Here is a 22,029-nt window from a genome sequence, read left to right on the forward strand (position 1 = left end):
ATCACACACAGACATTATACACTCATTATACATTACATACACATCACACATAGACATCATACACACATTATACATTACATACACATCACACATAGACATAATACACACATTATGCATTACATACACATCACACATAGACATCATACACACATTATACATTACATACACATCACACAGACATCATACACACATTATACATTACATACACATCACACATAGACATCATACACACATTATACATTACATACACATCACACACAAACAGACATCATACACACATCATACATTACATACACATCACACATTATACACACATTATACATTACATACACATCACACATAGACATCATACACACATTATACATTACATACACATCACACACAGACATTATACACACATACACTCACACCATACATATACAACCACCCTTCCTGTCCCCGCCACCTGCATTCTCTGCCTCCTCACCTGAGCCGCCATGAGTGGACATCAGAGCTGTAGTCCCGGCCGGTGTGAGGTTACACGGGTTTGAAAATCTCCCCTCACACCGGACGTCCTCTCCTCTCTCCCCTCACCCGCTCTGTTTTCCCCGTACAAACATGCAACCTCCCCGTGGTGGATTAGGTCCTGTGAAGAAAGAGCAGGGGGAGGGGGAGGGATAGAGCTGTGTGCGGGGGAGGAGCTGTGTGCCGAGCTGTGGAGATCCTTTCTCTCCCCCTGTCTTCTTTTGTTATGTGTAGCTGCGTCCTCCATCCTCCGGGAGGATTAGATAAGGGGGCGTGGCTCAATTATGTAATGCGAACGTGCGACCTCGGGCTCTGCTGTCAGCGGGGGGCCCCCGCTGCCCCCTCCATACTTGCATCCGCTCCTGCGCCTCACACCGGCAGTAAAGAAAAATATTGGGGAAGTTGGTCTGTCCCTGCTAGCTCGATACAGGCCTAAACCTATAAACAATTCACCTGCCCGGCGCCCAAAACTACTTGTCCCGGGCGTCGGGCGATAGAATTTCCACATCCCTGTGTGAGGAATCTATGCTACCTAATGTGGATAAACTATGTTACTTAATGCGGCAAATCTGTGCTACCTAATGTGGGGAAACTATGCTACCTAATGTGGGGAAACTATGCTACCTAATGTGGGGAAACTATGTTGCCTAATGTGGGGAATCTGTGCTACCTAATGTGTGGAAACTATGCTACCTAATGTGGAGAAACAATGTTACCTAATGTGGGTAATCTGTGCTACCTAATGTGGGGAAAATATGCTACCTAATGTGGGGAAACTATGCTACCTAATGTGGGGAAACTATGTTACCTAATGTGGGGAATCTGTGCTACCTAATGTGATGAAACTATGCTACCTAATGTGGGGAAACTATGTTACCTAATGTGGGGAATCTGTGCTATTTAATGTGGGGAAACAATGCTACCTAATTTGGGGAAACTATGTTACCTAATGTGGGGAAACTATGCTACCTAATGTGGACAAAATATGCTACCTAATGTGGACAAACTATGCTACCTAATGTGGGGAAACTGCTACCTAATGTAGGGAATATATGCTACCTAATGTGGGGAAACTATGCTACTTAATGTGAGGAAACTATGCTACCTAATGTGGGGAATCTATGCTACCTAATGTGGGGGGCTTGAATGAGCTGCGGCATATGGGAGGCCTTAATAAATAATTAGAAACTTATACAGGGGGGGGGGGGTCCTCCCGAGCAAGTGACATATGGGGGTCCACCTGAGTAAGTGACACATGGAGGGGGGGGTCCTGAACAATTGATGTTTTTTTTTGGGGGGGGGGGGGGGTCAGGCACATTCTTTGCACAAGGGCCCTCTGCTGTCTGTGTCCGCCCCTGCCTCACACCCTCTGTGGCTCTGCCTCCCCACCTGTAAGAGGAGCTCCAGGATCCCCCTGTAACGGTGCCGGCATCTTTGTAAAAAGCAGCAGGTCAGTAGGAGGTCAGCCCGTCCTGAAGTCCCAGTGACTGTGGCCGGGCCTGGCAGCATGCATGATGTAATGTCAGTCTGTGCTGTGCCCTACGACCTGTCTGGCCTATACTATATAAAAAGTAGTATATGCAGTATGATGCAGCCGGAGGGCACAGCACAGACATTGGTATAGAGTGATATACTGCTAAGCTGTGTGAGGTACCTGCTATATATATATAGCACCCAGGGCAGTGGGTACAGCTCAGTGTCCTCTGAACTGGCTAGCCCATACTACACAATGTGGGCATACTGGGAGTTATAATTTTGCCACAGCTGGAGGCACCCTGGTTAAGAATCAACGAGAGAGTGCCTAAAAACCTCCATCTCATTGTTTCTCAACCAGGGTGCCTCCAGCTGTTGCAAAACTACACCTCCCAGCATGCCTTTGGCAATGTAGACATGGTGGGAGTTGTAGTTTTGCCATAGCTAGAGCTGATTAAAGGATAAGTTTCATGCTCAAAAACATTTCCCCTATCCGAAGTTTTAGATTGCGGGAGGTCCAACCACTGGTGCCCCCTGCGATCACTTGTTTGGAGCCCCCATGCACTAGCACAAGTGCGCGGCTCTCCCATAGAACTATATGGAGGGGGCGTGGCGGCCTCCGCTTCGGGCGAAGGTCGTGATGCGCTCCTGTGCTAGTGCACGGGGGCTCCAAACAGGAGATCGCAGGGGGCCCCAGCAGTCGGACCCCCCCCCCCCCCCTCGCGATCTAAAGCTTAAGGGGAAAGATTTTGAGCATGAGACTTTTCCTTTAAAAGACAATGAGATGTGCCTATTTACCTCCATCTTATTGTTTCTCAACCAGGGTGCCTCCAGCTGTTGCAAAACTATGTATCTATCTCATATGTATCTATCCATCTCTCTTATATCGATCTCTATCTCATATCTATCTCCTATCTATCTATCAATCATCTCCTATCTATCTATCTATCTATCTCCTATCTATCTATCTATCTCCTATCTATCTATCTATCTATCTATCTATCTATCTATCAATCATCTCCTATCTATCTATCTCCTATCTATCTATCTATCTCCTATCTATCTATCTATCTATCTATCTATCTATCTATCATCTCATATCTATCTATCTATCTCATATCTATCTCATATCCATCTATCTATCTCATATCTATCTATCTATCTCATATCTATCTCATATCTATCTATCTATCTATCTATCTATCTATCTCATATCTATCTATCTATCTATCTCATATCTATCTATCTCATATCTATCTATCTATCTATCTCATATCTATCTATCTATCTATCTATCTCATATCTATCTATCTCCTATCTATCTATCTATCTATCTATCATCTCATATATATCTATCTATCTATCTATCATCTCATATATATCTATCTATCTCCTATCTATCTCCTATCTATCTATCTATCTATCATCTCATATCTATCTATCTATCTATCTCATATCTATCTCATATCTATCTATCTATCTATCTCATATCTATCTATCTCCTATCTATCTATCTATCATCTCATATCTATCTATCTATCTCATATCTATCTATATATCTATCTCATATCTATCTATCTCATATCTATCTATCTATCTCATATCTGTCTCATATCTATCTATCTCATATCTATCTATCTATCTATCCATTATCTATCTCATATCTATCTATCTCATATCTATCTATCTATCTATCTATCTCATATCTATCTACCTATCTATCTATCTCATATCTATCTATCTATCTATCATCTCATATCTATCTATCTTTCTATCTATCTCCTATCTATCTATAATCTCATATCTATCTATCTATCTATCTCATATCTATCTATCTCATATCTATCTATCTATCTCATATCTATCTATCTCATATCTATCTATCTATCTATCTATCTATCTCATATCTATCTATCTCATATCGATCTCTCCATCTCATATCTATCTATCTCATTTCTATCTATCTATCTATCTCATATCTATGTATCTACCATCTCTCTCTCATATCTATCTATCTATCTATCATATCTCTCTCATATCTATCTCATATCTATCTATCTCATATCTATCTATCTCATATCTATCTCATATCTTTTTATATTCTATCTATCTATATCTATCTATCTCTCTCTTATCTATCTATTTATCTATCTATCTATCTATCTATCTATCTCATATCTATCTATCTCATATCTATCTCATATATGTCTATATTCTATCTATATCTATCTATCTCTCTCTTATCTATCTATTTATCTATCTATCTATCTATTTATCTATCTATCTCATATCTATCTATCTATCTCATATCTATCTATATTCTATCTATCTTTATCTATCTATCTCATATCTATCTATTTATCTATCTATCTCATATCTATCTTTCTATCTCCTATCTATCTATCTATCTATCTATCTATATCATATCAATCTCCTATCTATCTATCTATCTATCTATCTAGTCCAAATAAAAGCAGCACCTCCAGACAATACTTCAGACTTGTAGATGGTGCAAGCACTTAGGGGGAGATTTATTAAAACCTGTGCAGAGGAAAAATTGCCCAGTTGCCCATAGCAACCAATCAGATCGCTCCTTTCATTTTTCACCAACGTTTCGGTGATCTCTCATCATCACCATTTTCAAGACTTGAAAATGGCGATGAGAGATCACCGAAACATTGTCTACTGCATCATGGAAGAAAACACTGCTAGTTTGATTCACGGATATTGGTGTGCTGCATATATTTACTTTAGCTATCTATCTGTCTATCTATCTCTCTCATATCTATCTATCTCATATCTTTTTATATTCTATCTATCTATATCTATCTCTCTCTTATCTATCTATTTATCTATCTATCTATCTCATATCTATCTATCTCATATCTATCTCATATATATCTATATTCTATCTATATCTATCTATCTATCTCATATCTATCTATTTATCTATCTATCTCATATCTATCTCATATCTATCTATCTATCTCATATCTATCTATCTCATATCTATCTATATTCTATCTATCTATATCTATCTATCTCATATCTATCTATTTATCAATCTATCTCATATCTATCTATCTATCTCATATCTATCTATCTATATCATATCAATCTCCTATCTATCTATCTATCTATCTATCTATCTAGTCCAAATAAAAGCAGCACCTCCAGACAATACTTCAGACTTGTAGATGGTGCAAGCACTTAGGGGGAGATTTATTAAAACCTGTGCAAAGGAAAAATTGCCCAGTTGCCCATAGCAACCAATCAGATCGCTCCTTTCATTTTTCACCAACGTTTCGGTGATCTCTCATCATCACCATTTTCAAGACTTGAAAATGGCGTTGAGAGATCACCGAAACATTGTCTACTGCATCATGGAAGAAAACACTGCTAGTTTGATTCACGGATATTGGTGTGCTGCATATATTTACTTTATCTATCTATCTGTCTATCTATCTCTTTCATATCTATCTATCTATCTATCTATCTATCTCATATCTATCTCCTACTTATCTATCTATCTCATATCTATCTGTCTATCTATCTATCTCATATCTATCTCATATCTATCTGTCTATCTATCTATCTCATATCTATCTAGACAAAGAATAAGTCAGCCAGCACTTTAGTTGATACCAAACTATTATATGGACCTGGCCTACAGGTGCACGCTACTAGGCTAGATATACAGCAACAGAAGAATGCAGCAGCACACTGCCAGCACAAAGATATAGGTGCAACATGAATATGCAGTTAAAACATGAAGAGCTATACAGCTATGGTGTAATAGATGCAAATGTGAAACTATGAAATAGTGAGGCACTTAGCTCGCAAATTTGTCTCCGCCGGCGGTCAAATAGCTTGGACCGTCCCACCGCGATAAGGTGGCCTCCTTGGGATGGACCCTACACTGTGAATATGCCTCTGTGTGAACAGTTCAGTAAGCATGGCAGGGTCTGGAACATCCAAGACACCTTATATACACACTTGATAGAGGTGGGTGGGGTGCCAAGGAGGCCACCTTATCGCGGTGTGACGGTCCAAGCTATTTGACCGCCGGCGGAGACAAATTTGCGAGCTAAGTGCCTCACTATTTCATAGTTTCACATTTGCATCTATTACACCATAGCTGTATAGCTCTTCATGTTTTAACTGCATATTCATGTTGCACCTATATCTTTGTGCTGGCAGTGTGCTGCTGCATTCTTCTGTTGCTGTATATCTAGCCTAGTAGCATGCACCTGTAGGCCAGGTCCATATAATAGTTTGGTATCAACTAAAGTGCTGGCTGACTTATTCTTTGTCTGTATTGCACATACGGGGGAGTGGCTACCTCCATGTTGGCCTTGCACCCCACCCACCTCTATCAGGTGTGTATATAAGGTGTCTTGGATGTTCCAGACCCTGCCATGCTTACTGAACTGTTCACACAGAGGCATATTCACAGTGTAGGGTCCGTCCCAAGGAGGCCACCTTATCGCGGTGGGACGGTCCAAGCTATTTGACCGCCGGCGGAGACAAATTTGCGAGCTAAGTATCTCACTATTTCATAGTTTCACATTTGCATCTATTACACCATAGCTGTATAGCTCTTCATGTTTTAACTGCATATTCATGTTGCAACTATATCTTTGTGCTGGCAGTGTGCTGCTACATTCTTCTGTTGCTGTATATCTATCTATCTATCTATCTCATATCTATCTGTCTATCTATCTCATATCTATCTGTCTATCTAGAAAAATAAAGCCAGTGCAGTACTCCATAAAGTGAAAAACGGGGTGATTTATTCCATCAAAAAAACGTTACCTAATGGGGGCATTACCTACCTGATGAAACTACCTACTGGGGGCATTACCTATCTGGGGGCACTACCTACTGGGGGCATTACCTTCTACATGCTTACTGGGGGCAATAAATACGACCTACCTGGAGGCATCAACTACTACCTACTGGGGATATTACCTACCTGGAGGCATCACCTACTAGGTACATTATCGATCTGCTTGGGTATCCTATCTTATAGGGGTATTCCCTACCTACCCACTGTGGGCTTTACCTGTGTGATGGGGGAAACAATGTAAAGGGACCTGTCTACCCCCTTGAGTGACCAACTGCCTAAAGGAGGGGGGGCTACCTACTCTTCCCCCCAACCCACTTTTCTACCCACTATACTGAGCGCTATAAGCGCTGGAAAAGTGCAGAGTCTTAAATGTTTGTTTGGCAGGTTCTGTGGAGTTGTGGCTGGAAGAAATAGTCATGACGGTCTGGGCCGGATGGATAAGAAAAGGAAATTGACTGACACCGATCAGAGAAGACGTCACCTGATGTAACTTTATGTAATCTCTTATATGGTCTGTAGAGCCTGTGTAGAGCTGAGGCACTAACTTCTGTGTAAAGTGGTTTATTCAGTATTTGTATGGTAATATTATCCTGTTACTATGTGGAGGTAATGTGTAGTCATAGTGTGGTACAATTATTTGAACCTTGTATAGAGCTGTTGTTGGTTATACTGGTCTGTGGTCTATGGTCTATTTATCAACTGCTGGTTTGGTGTATGTTGAGTAACTTATACAAAGTAAGAGATTATTATTATTATTATTATTGTCTTCTATTCTTTAAAGTAAACATTTTTGGATTATTCTTAGTTCTGACCCAGTTGCATGGAATAATGGTCTACTGTAGTGTTTTCCAACCAGGGTGCCTCCAGCTGTTGCAAAACTACATTTTCCAGCATGCCCAAGCAGCCAAAAGCTGTCTGGACATGCTGAGACTTGTAGTTTTGCAACTGCTGGAGGCACCCTGGTTGGGAAAAGCTGGTCTACAATAAAGCTATTGAAGTGCAAAGTTCATATTCGTATTTATGTATGTGTTTTAAAATGAATGCTTTCCCCTTTTATGAACAAGTATATAATTACGATATGCCATGAGCTTGAAAAATTACGCAATATGGGGCTGGTATGCAACTTTTTCCAGGGCTGGTTTTTATCCCCAGTCCGGCCCTGCCCGTGGCTGTTGGTTTTATACCGTTTGGGGACAGCCAAGGAGGTGTCAGCAGACAACACAGGTAAGTGTGTGCTTGTGTGTGTGTGTGTGTGTTTCCTATGCAGATCCTAAACCCAGTATCAAATGCAAGTAGGAGGAGTAAGAAGGGTTCCTGCCAAAGCCAGGTTATGGATTGCATTTAAAAATGGTCCATCAGAGTGAAATGGACTCCCATCTTCCTGCTTAGCAATAATGATATGGGTTTAGGGCCTGCTGTGTGTACTGGTGGGTGACTGCCACCCAGCCAGAGTGTGTATGGGAGGCTGCCAGCCAGCCTCCCTTCCTACAAGTAGTGATGGTGCATGTGAAGGGGACAGCGTTGGTTCCTCCCCTTTCACAGTTATCACTTCTCATTCTTCCTTTTGGCTGGTATCAAATGTGGTGTCTGTTTATATCAGTTTAATATCTGATATGTCCCCTATCTGGTAGCATATATTAAGTGCACCACCAGGGTTCAGTGTTGGAAAGAAAGATTACCTGTTCATTTGCTGCAGCTGCTTGCTGGCTAGTCCAGTGGGCCCCTACTGCAGGCAAAAGACAATAGGTGGTGCCGCTTGTGTCTGGCCCCTGTTGGAGCGACCAGGCACAGGACTGCTGCTGCTGAATGTCCTCTTTAATTGAATAAGCTCAGCAACCAGCACACCTGTGCAGGTTGGACATGACATGATAGGTAGCTGTCTTTCAGGTAGTGGGTGGTGAATCTTGTTAATTGACCATGCATTGGTACTGTGGTATTGGAATAATTAAAACAAATGTTGCCAGCCAGCCATCCATTGCAATAATGGATAGGACATCAGCTATGAGGCATTTGTTTGTACAAACTGCTGCTCACAACTAATGTTGTAATATAGTGTCTCCATCTGCTGGTGGTATTGAATAAGCAATAGTGCAATGATAGGGTCTGAAAAAGAAGAAAAATAAGAAGCAACAGCATAGGAAAAAAGGAGGAAAGAAGGAAAACATGGAGAGAAGAAAAAAAGAAGGTAAAAAAAGGTGAAAACATGTTTAAAAAAGTATTTCCATCTCTCTCTCTCTATATATATGTATATATATATATATATATATATATATATATATTTAAAAGAAAAAAAAAAAAATATATATATATATATATATATATATATATATACATATAGAGAGAGAGAAAGAGATAGATAGATACACATACATACATACATACATACATACAACATACATACATACATATGTGTGTATTGTTGGAGTTGCAAACATGGGTGCACTTGACAAACTCAGTGCGGCTATTCCCCATTGAAAGATTGTTGCATCCAGGACCCTTAGCACTGTGATATGCTACTCAATACCACTGGCATGGCCAGGTGTAAACAACATCTGACCTTTGTTGTGTATGTAACCATGGAGATTGTGATGTCACCTAGGCCCACCAAAGAACAGCCTTGTCAGAAGCAGCACTGCCATGATCAGAAGCAGCAGCACCATAAGTTTTCAAATAAGCTGGATTTAACCAAGACAAGTGAGTCCAATAGGATGCAGGTATGTCCTCTATCCTTACAGCTTCCCGTGGCTGTTGGTTTTATACCGTTTGGGGACAGCCAAGGAGGCGTCAGCAGGCAACACAGGTAAGTGTGTGCTTGTGTGTGTGTGTGTGTGTGTGTTTCCTATGCAGATCCTAAACCCAGTATCAAATGCAAGTAGGAGGAGTAAGAAGGGTTCCTTCCAAAGCCAGGTTATGGATTGCATTTAAAAATGGTCCATCAGAGTGAAATGGACTCCCATCTTCCTGCTTAGCAATAATGATATGGGTTTAGGGCCTGCTGTGTGTACTGGTGGGTGACTGCCATCCAGCCAGAGTGTGTATGGGAGGCTGCCAGCCAGCCTACCTTCCTACAAGTAGTGATGGTGCATGTGAAGGGGACAGCGTTGGTTCCTCCCCTTTCACAGTTATCACTTCTCATTCTTCCTTTTGGCTGGTATCAAATGTGGTGTCTGTTTATATCAGTTTAATATCTGATATGTCCCCTATCTGGTAGCATATATTAAGTGCACCACCAGGGTTCAGTGTTGGAAAGAAAGATTACCTGTTTATTTGCTGCAGCTGCTTGCTGGCTAGTCCAGTGGGCCCCTACTGCAGGCAAAAGACAATAGGTGGTGCCGCTTGTGTCTGGCCCCTGTTGGAGCGACCAGGCACAGGACTGCTGCTGCTGAATGTCCTCTTTAATTGAATAAGCTCAGCAACCAGCACACCTGTGCAGGTTGGACATGACATGATAGGTAGCTGTCTTTCAGGTAGTGGGTGCTGAATCTTGTTAATTGACATGGGGGTGTCATTGCTGTTGATTGACCATGCATTGGTACTGTGATATTGGAATAATAAAAACAAATGTTGCCAGCCAACCATCCATTGCAATAATGGATAGGACATCAGCTATGAGGCATTTGTTTGTACAAACTGCTGCTCACAACTAATGTTGTAATATAGTGTCTCCATCTGCTGGTGGTATTGAATAAGCAATAGTGCAATGATAGGGTCTGAAAAAGAAGAAAAATAAGAAGCAGCAGCATAGGAAAAAAGGAGGAAAGAAGGAAAACATGGAGAGAAGAAAAAAAGAAGGTTAAAAAAAAAGGTGAAAACATGTTTAAAAAAGTGTGAATTCGGGTAGAAAAACAGACATGGTGCACATCTACAATCTTGTATAATGATCTGATTGCTTCTCAGCATAATATCAAAAACTAACAGGTTGTTAGTATACATTTTTGATCAAAAAGTACAAGCCCACTCGCCACGTCAAGGCCACCTATTTAGAGTGGGTCCCTAACGTCCCTAGCGGCCTATAGACTGGTTTGAGGGGCATTGGGGCCGCTCTGCCAGTGGGTCGCTCCCCCCCCCCGTGGGCACCTGTGTCGCGGCGGTGGTGGTCGCCGCCTGGTGCTACGCCATTTTATGCTAGGGACGTTAGGGACCCACTCTGAATAGGTGGCCTTGACGTGGCGAGTGGGCTTGTACTTTTTGATCAAAAATGTATACTAACAACCTGTTAGTTTTTGATATTGTGCTGAGAAGCAATCAGATCATTATACAAGATTGTAGATGTGCGCTATGTCTGTATTCTACTCGAATTCATGTTTAAAAAAGTATTTCCATCTCTCTCTCTCTCTCTATATATGTATATATATATATATATATATATATATATATATTTAAAAGAAAAAAAAAAAAAATATATATATATATATATACATATAGAAAGAGAGAAATAGATAGATAGATAGATAGATAGATAGATACATAGATACATACATACATACATACATATGTGTGTATTGTTGGAGTTGCAAACATGGGTGCACTTGACAAACTCAGTGCGGCTATTCCCCATTGAAAGATTGTTGCATCCAGGACCCTTAGCACTGTGATATGCTACTCAATACCACTGGCATGGCCAGGTGTAAACAACATCTGACCTTTGTTGTGTATGTAACCATGGAGATTGTGATGTCACCTAGGCCCACCAAAGAACAGCCTTGTCAGAAGCAGCACTGCCATGAGCAGAAGCAGCAGATCCATAGGTTTTCAAATAAGCTGGATTTAACCAAGACAAGTGAGTCCAATAGGATGCAGGTATGTCCTCTATCCTTACAGCTTCCCGTGGCTGTTGGTTTTATACCGTTTGGGGACAGCCAAGGAGGCGTCAGCAGGCAACACAGGTAAGTGTGTGCTTGTGTGTGTGTGTGTGTTTCCTATGCAGATCCTAAACCCAGTATCAAATGCAAGTAGGAGGAGTAAGAAGGGTTCCTGCCAAAGCCAGGTTATGGATTGCATTTAAAAATGGTCCATCAGAGTGAAATGGACTCCCATCTTCCTGCTTAGCAATAATGATATGGGTTTAGGGTCTGCTGTGTGTACTGGTGGGTGACTGCCACCCAGCCAGAGTGTGTATGGGAGGCTGCCAGCCAGCCTCCCTTCCTACAAGTAGTGATGGTGCATGTGAAGGGGACAGCGTTGGTTCCTCCCCTTTCACAGTTATCACTTCTCATTTTTCCTTTTGGCTGGTATCAAATGTGGTGTCTGTTTATATCAGTTTAATATCTGATATGTCCCCTATCTGGTAGCATATATTAAGTGCACCACCAGGGTTCAGTGTTGGAAAGAAAGATTACCTGTTTATTTGCTGCTGCAGCTGCTTGCTGGCTAGTCCAGTGGGCCCCTACTGCAGGCAAAAGACAATAGGTGGTGCCGCTTGTGTCTGGCCCCTGTTGGAGCGACCAGGCACAGGACTGCTGCTGCTGAATGTCCTCTTTAATTGAATAAGCTCAGCAACCAGCACACCTGTGCAGGTTGGACATGACATGATAGGTAGCTGTCTTTCAGGTAGTGGGTGCTGAATCTTGTTAATTGACATGGGGGTGTCATTGCTGTTGATTGACCATGCATTGGTACTGTGGTATTGGAATAATAAAAACAAATGTTGCCAGCCAACCATCCATTGCAATAATGGATAGGACATCAGCTATGAGGCATTTGTTTGTACAAACTGCTGCTCACAACTAATGTTGTAATATAGTGTCTCCATCTGCTGGTGGTATTGAATAAGCAATAGTGCAATGATAGGGTCTGAAAAAGAAGAAAAATAAGAAGCAGCAGCATAGGAAAAAAGGAGGAAAGAAGGAAAACATGGAGAGAAGAAAAAAAGAAGGTTAAAAAAAAAGGTGAAAACATGGTTAAAAAAGTATTTCCATCTCTCTCTCTCTATATATGTATATATATATATATATATATATATATATATATATTTAAAAGAAAAAAAAATTATATATATATATATATATACATATAGAAAGAGAGAAAGAGATAGATAGATAGATAGATAGATAGATAGATACATACATACATACATACATACATACATATGTGTGTATTGTTGGAGTTGCAAACATGGGTGCACTTGACAAACTCAGTGCGGCTATTCCCCATTGAAAGATTGTTGCATCCAGGACCCTTAGCACTGTGATATGCTACTCAATACCACTGGCATGGCCAGGTGTAAACAACATCTGACCTTTGTTGTGTATGTAACCATGGAGATTGTGATGTCACCTAGGCCCACCAAAGAACAGCCTTGTCAGAAGCAGCACTGCCATGAGCAGAAGCAGCAGCACCATAGGTTTTCAAATAAGCTGGATTTAACCAAGACAAGTGAGTCCAATAGGATGCAGGTATGTCCTCTATCCTTACAGCTTCCCGTGGCTGTTGGTTTTATACCGTTTGGGGACAGCCAAGGAGGCGTCAGCAGGCAACACAGGTAAGTGTGTGCTTGTGTGTGTGTGTGTGTTTCCTATGCAGATCCTAAACCCAGTATCAAATGCAAGTAGGAGGAGTAAGAAGGGTTCCTGCCAAAGCCAGGTTATGGATTGCATTTAAAAATGGTCCATCAGAGTGAAATGGACTCCCATCTTCCTGCTTAGCAATAATGATATGGGTTTAGGGTCTGCTGTGTGTACTGGTGGGTGACTGCCACCCAGCCAGAGTGTGTATGGGAGGCTGCCAGCCAGCCTCCCTTCCTACAAGTAGTGATGGTGCATGTGAAGGGGACAGCGTTGGTTCCTCCCCTTTCACAGTTATCACTTCTCATTTTTCCTTTTGGCTGGTATCAAATGTGGTGTCTGTTTATATCAGTTTAATATCTGATATGTCCCCTATCTGGTAGCATATATTAAGTGCACCACCAGGGTTCAGTGTTGGAAAGAAAGATTACCTGTTTATTTGCTGCTGCAGCTGCTTGCTGGCTAGTCCAGTGGGCCCCTACTGCAGGCAAAAGACAATAGGTGGTGCCGCTTGTGTCTGGCCCCTGTTGGAGCGACCAGGCACAGGACTGCTGCTGCTGAATGTCCTCTTTAATTGAATAAGCTCAGCAACCAGCACACCTGTGCAGGTTGGACATGACATGATAGGTAGCTGTTTTTCAGGTAGTGGGTGCTGAATCTTGTTAATTGACCATGCATTGGTACTGTGGTATTGGAATAATTAAAACAAATGTTGCCAGCCAGCCATCCATTGCAATAATGGATAGGACATCAGCTATGAGGCATTTGTTTGTACAAACTGCTGCTCACAACTAATGTTGTAATATAGTGTCTCCATCTGCTGGTGGTATTGAATAAGCAATAGTGCAATGATAGGGTCTGAAAAAGAAGAAAAATAAGAAGCAGCAGCATAGGAAAAAAGGAGGAAAGAAGGAAAACATGGAGAGAAGAAAAAAAGAAGGTAAAAAAAAGGTGAAAACATGTTTAAAAAAGTATTTCCATCTCTCTCTCTCTCTATATATGTATATATATACATATATATATATATATATATATATATATATATATATATATATATTTAAAAGAAAAAATAATTATATATATATATATATACATATAGAGAGAGAGAAAGAGATAGATAGATAGATAGATACACATACATACATACATGCATACATACATACATACATACATACAACATACATACATACATATGTGTGTATTGTTGGAGTTGCAAACATGGGTGCACTTGACAAACTCAGTGCGGCTATTCCCCATTGAAAGATTGTTGCATCCAGGACCCTTAGCACTGTGATATGCTACTCAATACCACTGGCATGGCCAGGTGTAAACAACATCTGACCTTTGTTGTGTATGTAACCATGGAGATTGTGATGTCACCTAGGCCCACCAAAGAACAGCCTTGTCAGAAGCAGCACTGCCATGATCAGAAGCAGCAGCACCATAAGTTTTCAAATAAGCTGGATTTAACCAAGACAAGTGAGTCCAATAGGATGCAGGTATGTCCTCTATCCTTACAGCTTCCCGTGGCTGTTGGTTTTATACCGTTTGGGGACAGCCAAGGAGGCGTCAGCAGGCAACACAGGTAAGTGTGTGCTTGTGTGTGTGTGTGTGTGTGTGTGTGTGTGTTTCCTATGCAGATCCTAAACCCAGTATCAAATGCAAGTAGGAGGAGTAAGAAGGGTTCCTGCCAAAGCCAGGTTATGGATTGCATTTAAAAATGGTCCATCAGAGTGAAATGGACTCCCATCTTCCTGCTTAGCAATAATGATATGGGTTTAGGGCCTGCTGTGTGTACTGGTGGGTGACTGCCACCCAGCCAGAGTGTGTATGGGAGGCTGCCAGCCAGCCTCCCTTCCTACAAGTAGTGATGGTGCATGTGAAGGGGACAGCGTTGGTTCCTCCCCTTTCACAGTTATCACTTCTCATTCTTCCTTTTGGCTGGTATCAAATGTGGTGTCTGTTTATATCAGTTTAATATCTGATATGTCCCCTATCTGGTAGCATATATTAAGTGCACCACCAGGTTTCAGTGTTGGAAAGAAAAATTACCTGTTTATTTGCTGCTGCTGCAGCTGCTTGCTGGCTAGTCCAGTGGGCCCCTACTGCAGGCAAAAGACAATAGGTGGTGCTGCTTGTGTCTGGCCCCTGTTGGAGCGACCAGGCACAGGACTGCTGCTGCTGAATGTCCTCTTTAATTGAATAAGCTCAGCAACCAGCACACCTGTGCAGGTTGAACATGACATGATAGGTAGCTGTCTTTAAAGGTAGTGGGTGCTGAATCTTGTTAATTGACATGGGGGCTTCATTGCTGTTGATTGACCATGCATTGGTACTGTGGTATTGGAATAATTAAAACAAATGTTGCCAGCCAGCCATCCATTGCAATAATGGATAGGACATCAGCTATGAGGCATTTGTTTGTACAAACTGCTGCTCACAACTAATGTTGTAATATAGTGTCTCCATCTGCTGGTGGTATTGAATAAGCAATAGTGCAATGATAGGGTCTGAAAAAGAAGAAAAATAAGAAGCAACAGCATAGGAAAAAAGGAGGAAAGAAGGAAGGTAAAAAAAAGGTGAAAACATGTTTAAAAAAGTATTTCCATCTCTCTCTCTATATATATATATGTATATATATATATATATATATATATATATATATATATATATATATTTAAAAGAAAAAAAATTATATATATATATATACATATAGAGAGAGAGAAAGAGATAGATAGATACACATACATACATACATACATACATACAACATACATACATACATATGTGTGTATTGTTGGAGTTGCAAACATGGGTGCACTTGACAAACTCAGTGCGGCTATTCCCCATTGAAAGATTGTTGCATCCAGGACCCTTAGCACTGTGATATGCTACTCAATACCACTGGCATGGCCAGGTGTAAACAACATCTGACCTTTGTTGTGTATGTAACCATGGAGATTGTGATGTCACCTAGGCCCACCAAAGAACAGCCTTGTCAGAAGCAGCACTGCCATGATCAGAAGCAGCAGCACCATAAGTTTTCAAATAAGCTGGATTTAACCAAGACAAGTGAGTCCAATAGGATGCAGGTATGTCCTCTATCCTTACAGCTTCCCGTGGCTGTTGGTTTTATACCGTTTGGGGACAGCCAAGGAGGCGTCAGCAGGCAACACAGGTAAGTGTGTGCTTGTGTGTGTGTGTGTGTGTGTGTGTGTGTGTGTGTTTCCTATGCAGATCCTAAACCCAGTATCAAATGCAAGTAGGAGGAGTAAGAAGGGTTCCTGCCAAAGCCAGGTTATGGATTGCATTTAAAAATGGTCCATCAGAGTGAAATGGACTCCCATCTTCCTGCTTAGCAATAATGATATGGGTTTAGGGCCTGCTGTGTGTACTGGTGGGTGACTGCCACCCAGCCAGAGTGTGTATGGGAGGCTGCCAGCCAGCCTCCCTTCCTACAAGTAGTGATGGTGCATGTGAAGGGGACAGCGTTGGTTCCTCCCCTTTCACAGTTATCACTTCTCATTCTTCCTTTTGGCTGGTATCAAATGTGGTGTCTGTTTATATCAGTTTAATATCTGATATGTCCCCTATCTGGTAGCATATATTAAGTGCACCACCAGGTTTCAGTGTTGGAAAGAAAAATTACCTGTTTATTTGCTGCTGCTGCAGCTGCTTGCTGGCTAGTCCAGTGGGACCCTACTGCAGGCAAAAGACAATAGGTGGTGCTGCTTGTGTCTGGCCCCTGTTGGAGCGACCAGGCACAGGACTGCTGCTGCTGAATGTCCTCTTTAATTGAATAAGCTCAGCAACCAGCACACCTGTGCAGGTTGAACATGACATGATAGGTAGCTGTCTTTAAAGGTAGTGGGTGCTGAATCTTGTTAATTGACATGGGGGCTTCATTGCTGTTGATTGACCATGCATTGGTACTGTGGTATTGGAATAATTAAAACAAATGTTGCCAGCCAGCCATCCATTGCAATAATGGATAGGACATCAGCTATGAGGCATTTGTTTGTACAAACTGCTGCTCACAACTAATGTTGTAATATAGTGTCTCCATCTGCTGGTGGTATTGAATAAGCAATAGTGCAATGATAGGGTCTGAAAAAGAAGAAAAATAAGAAGCAGCAGCATAGGAAAAAAGGAGGAAAGAAGGAAAACATGGAGAGAAGAAAAAAAGAAGGTTAAAAAAAAGGTGAAAACATGTTTAAAAAAGTATTTCCATCTCTCTCTATATATATGTATATATATATATATATATATATATATATATATATATATATATATTTAAAAGAAAAAAAAATTATATAAATATATATATACATATAGAAAGAGAGAAAGAGATAGATAGATAGATAGATAGATAGATAGATACACATACATACATACATACATACATACATACATACATACATATGTGTGTATTGTTGGAGTTGCAAACATGGGTGCACTTGACAAACTCAGTGCGGCTATTCCCCATTGAAAGATTGTTGCATCCAGGACCCTTAGCACTGTGATATGCTACTCAATACCACTGGCATGGCCAGGTGTAAACAACATCTGACCTTTGTTGTGTATGTAACCATGGAGATTGTGATGTCACCTAGGCCCACCAAAGAACAGCCTTGTCAGAAGCAGCACTGCCATGAGCAGAAGCAGCAGCACCATAGGTTTTCAAATAAGCTGGATTTAACCAAGACAAGTGAGTCCAATAGGATGCAGGTATGTCCTCTATCCTTACAGCTTCCCGTGGCTGTTGGTTTTATACCGTTTGGGGACAGCCAAGGAGGCGTCAGCAGGCAACACAGGTAAGTGTGTGCTTGTGTGTGTGTGTGTGTGTGTGTGTGTGTTTCCTATGCAGATCCTAAACCCAGTATCAAATGCAAGTAGGAGGAGTAAGAAGGGTTCCTGCCAAAGCCAGGTTATGGATTGCATTTAAAAATGGTCCATCAGAGTGAAATGGACTCCCATCTTCCTGCTTAGCAATAATGATATGGGTTTAGGGCCTGCTGTGTGTACTGGTGGGTGACTGCCACCCAGCCAGAGTGTGTATGGGAGGCTCCCAGCCAGCCTCCCTTCCTACAAGTAGTGATGGTGCATGTGAAGGGGACAGCGTTGGTTCCTCCCCTTTCACAGTGATCACTTCTCATTCTTCCTTTTGGCTGGTATCAAATGTGGTGTCTGTTTATATCAGTTTAATATCTGATATGTCCCCTATCTGGTAGCATATATTAAGTGCACCACCAGGGTTCAGTGTTGGAAAGAAAGATTACCTGTTTATTTACTGCTGCAGCTGCTTGCTGGCTAGTCCAGTGGGCCCCTACTGCAGGCAAAAGACAATAGGTGGTGCCGCTTGTGTCTGGCCCCTGTTGGAGCGACCAGGCACAGGACTGCTGCTGCTGAATGTCCTCTTTAATTGAATAAGCTCAGCAACCAGCACACCTGTGCAGGTTGGACATGACATGATAGGTAGCTGTCTTTCAGGTAGTGGGTGCTGAATCTTGTTAATTGACATGGGGGTGTCATTGCTGTTGATTGACCATGCATTGGTACTGTGGTATTGGAATAATAAAAACAAATGTTGCCAGCCAACCATCCATTGCAACAATGGATAGGACATCAGCTATGAGGCATTTGTTTGTACAAACTGCTGCTCACAACTAATGTTGTAATATAGTGTCTCCATCTGCTGGTGGTATTGAATAAGCAATAGTGCAATGATAGGGTCTGAAAAAGAAGAAAAATAAGAAGCAGCAGCATAGGAAAAAAGGAGGAAAGAAGGAAAACATGGAGAGAAGAAAAAAAGAAGGTTAAAAAAAAGGTGAAAACATGTTTAAAAAAGTATTTCCATCTCTCTCTCTCTATATATGTATATATATAAATATATATATATATTTAAAAGAAAAAAAAATTATATATATATATATATATATACATATAGAAAGAGAGAAAGAGATAGATAGATAGATAGATAGATAGATAGATAGATAGATACATACATACATATGTGTGTATTGTTGGAGTTGCAAACATGGGTGTACTTGACAAACTCAGTGCGGCTATTCCCCATTGAAAGATTGTTGCATCCAGGACCCTTAGCACTGTGATATGCTACTCAATACCACTGGCATGGCCAGGTGTAAACAACATCTGACCTTTGTTGTGTATGTAACCATGGAGATTGTGATGTCACCTAGGCCCACCAAAGAACAGCCTTGTCAGAAGCAGCACTGCCATGAGCAGAAGCAGCAGATCCACAGGTTTTCAAATAAGCTGGATTTAACCAAGACAAGTGAGTCCAATAGGATGCAGGTATGTCCTCTATCCTTACAGCTTCCCGTGGCTGTTGGTTTTATACCGTTTGGGGACAGCCAAGGAGGCGTCAGCAGGCAACACAGGTAAGTGTGTGCTTGTGTGTGTGTGTGTGTGTGTGTGTGTGTGTGTGTTTCCTATGCAGATCCTAAACCCAGTATCAAATGCAAGTAGGAGGAGTAAGAAGGGTTCCTGCCAAAGCCAGGTTATGGATTGCATTTAAAAATGGTCCATCAGAGTGAAATGGACTCCCATCTTCCTGCTTAGCAATAATGATATGGGTTTAGGGTCTGCTGTGTGTACTGGTGGGTGACTGCCACCCAGCCAGAGTGTGTATGGGAGGCTGCCAGCCAGCCTCCCTTCCTACAAGTAGTGATGGTGCATGTGAAGGGGACAGCGTTGGTTCCTCCCTTTTCACAGTTATCACTTCTCATTCTTCCTTTTGGCTGGTATCAAATGTGGTGTCTGTTTATATCAGTTTAATATCTGATATGTCCCCTATCTGGTAGCATATATTAAGTGCACCACCAGGGTTCAGTGTTGGAAAGATTACCTGTTTATTTGCTACTGCTGCAGCTGCTTGCTGGCTAGTCCAGTGGGCCCCTACTGCAGGCAAAAGACAATAGGTGGTGCCGCTTGTGTCTGGCCCCTGTTGGAGCGACCAGGCACAGGACTGCTGCTGCTGAATGTCCTCTTTAATTGAATAAGCCCAGCACACCTGTGCAGGTTGGACATGACATGATAGGTAGCTGTCTTTCAGGTAGTGGGTGCTGAATCTTATTAATTGACATGGGGGTGTCATTGCTGTTGATTGACCATGCATTGGTACTGTGGTATTGGAATAATAAAAACAAATGTTGCCAGCCAACCATCCATTGCAATAATGGATAGGACATCAGCTATGAGGCATTTGTTTGTACAAACTTCTGCTCACAACTAATGTTGTAATATAGTGTCTCCATCTGCTGGTGGTATTGAATAAGCAATAGTGCAATGATAGGGTCTGAAAAAGAAGAAAAATAAGAAGCAGCAGCATAGGAAAAAAGGAGGAAAGAAGGAAAACATGGAGAGAAGAAAAAAAGAAGGTTAAAAAAAAAGGTGAAAACATGTTTAAAAAAGTATTTCCATCTCTCTCTATATATATGTATATATATATATATATATATATATATTTAAAAGAAAAAAAAATTATATATATATATATATATATATATATATATATATACATATAGAAAGAGAGAAAAAGATAGATAGATAGATAGATAGATACACATACATACATACATACATACATACATACATACATATGTGTGTATTGTTGGAGTTGCAAACATGGGTGCACTTGACAAACTCAGTGCGGCTATTCCCCATTGAAAGATTGTTGCATCCAGGACCCTTAGCACTGTGATATGCTACTCAATACCACTGGCATGGCCAGGTGTAAACAACATCTGACCTTTGTTGTGTATGTAACCATGGAGATTGTGATGTCACCTAGGCCCACCAAAGAACAGCCTTGTCAGAAGCAGCACTGCCATGAGCAGAAGCAGCAGCACCATAGGTTTTCAAATAAGCTGGATTTAACCAAGACAAGTGAGTCCAATAGGATGCAGGTATGTCCTCTATCCTTACAGCTTCCCGTGGCTGTTGGTTTTATACCGTTTGGGGACAGCCAAGGAGGCGTCAGCAGGCAACACAGGTAAGTGTGTGCTTGTGTGTGTGTGTTTCCTATGCAGATCCTAAACCCAGTATCAAATGCAAGTAGGATGAGTAAGAAGGGTTCCTGCCAAAGCCAGGTTATGGATTGCATTTAAAAATGGTCCATCAGAGTGAAATGGACTCCCATCTTCCTGCTTAGCAATAATGATATGGGTTTAGGGTCTGCTGTGTGTACTGGTGGGTGACTGCCACCCAGCCAGAGTGTGTATGGGAGGCTGCCAGCCAGCCTTCCTTCCTACAAGTAGTGATGGTGCATGTGAAGGGGACAGCGTTGGTTCCTCCCCTTTCACAGTTATCACTTCTCATTCTTCCTTTTGGCTGGTATCAAATGTGGTGTCTGTTTATATCAGTTTAATATCTGATATGTCCCCTATCTGGTAGCATATATTAAATGCACCACCAGGGTTCAGTGTTGGAAAGAAAGATTACCTGTTTATTTGCTGCAGCTGCTTGCTGGCTAGTCCAGTGGGCCCCTACTGCAGGCAAAAGACAATAGGTGGTGCCGCTTGTGTCTGGCCCCTGTTGGAGCGACCAGGCACAGGACTGCTGCTGCTGAATGTCCTCTTTAATTGAATAAGCCCAGCACACCTGTGCAGGTTGGACATGACATGATAGGTAGCTGTCTTTCAGGTAGTGGGTGCTGAATCTTGTTAATTGACATGG

General features: G+C 41.5%; 1 pseudogene; it reads left to right on the forward strand.

The window, feature by feature from the left end:
- Positions 1 to 21,665: 21,665 nt before the first annotated feature.
- LOC130306237 (U2 spliceosomal RNA) lies at positions 21,666 to 21,768 on the forward strand (annotated as a pseudogene).
- Positions 21,769 to 22,029: the final 261 nt, after the last annotated feature.

The sequence above is a fragment of the Hyla sarda genome, unplaced genomic scaffold (genome assembly GCF_029499605.1).
Source record: "Hyla sarda isolate aHylSar1 unplaced genomic scaffold, aHylSar1.hap1 scaffold_136, whole genome shotgun sequence".
NCBI lineage: Eukaryota > Metazoa > Chordata > Amphibia > Anura > Hylidae > Hyla > Hyla sarda.